The following is a 280-nucleotide window of genomic DNA, read 5'->3' on the forward strand; positions in this document are numbered from 1 at the left end:
CGGCGCTGCGCCCCAGCGTTAATCAGCGCCTGCCCGGGAATGAAGGCCCTGAAGCACCGGCCGCGGGGCCGCCGTACCTGAAAACACACGAAAATACCAATTTACCCGAAAACACCAATTTCTCCCTCCTGCAGCACGAGAGTTGGCAGAGATTTGCTTCGGTTACACTGGGCATAAATTATGCCCGGTGTGACCCAGCGCGTTGGTAATGAAGGCGCCTTCCAACAATAACATTGAAATATGGACCTTGACGAGCTGCGGGGGCCCGGCCGAGCCCCCC

This window comes from Corvus brachyrhynchos, unplaced genomic scaffold (assembly GCF_000691975.1).
Source record: "Corvus brachyrhynchos isolate BGI_N302 unplaced genomic scaffold, ASM69197v1 scaffold514, whole genome shotgun sequence".
Taxonomy (NCBI): domain Eukaryota; kingdom Metazoa; phylum Chordata; class Aves; order Passeriformes; family Corvidae; genus Corvus; species Corvus brachyrhynchos.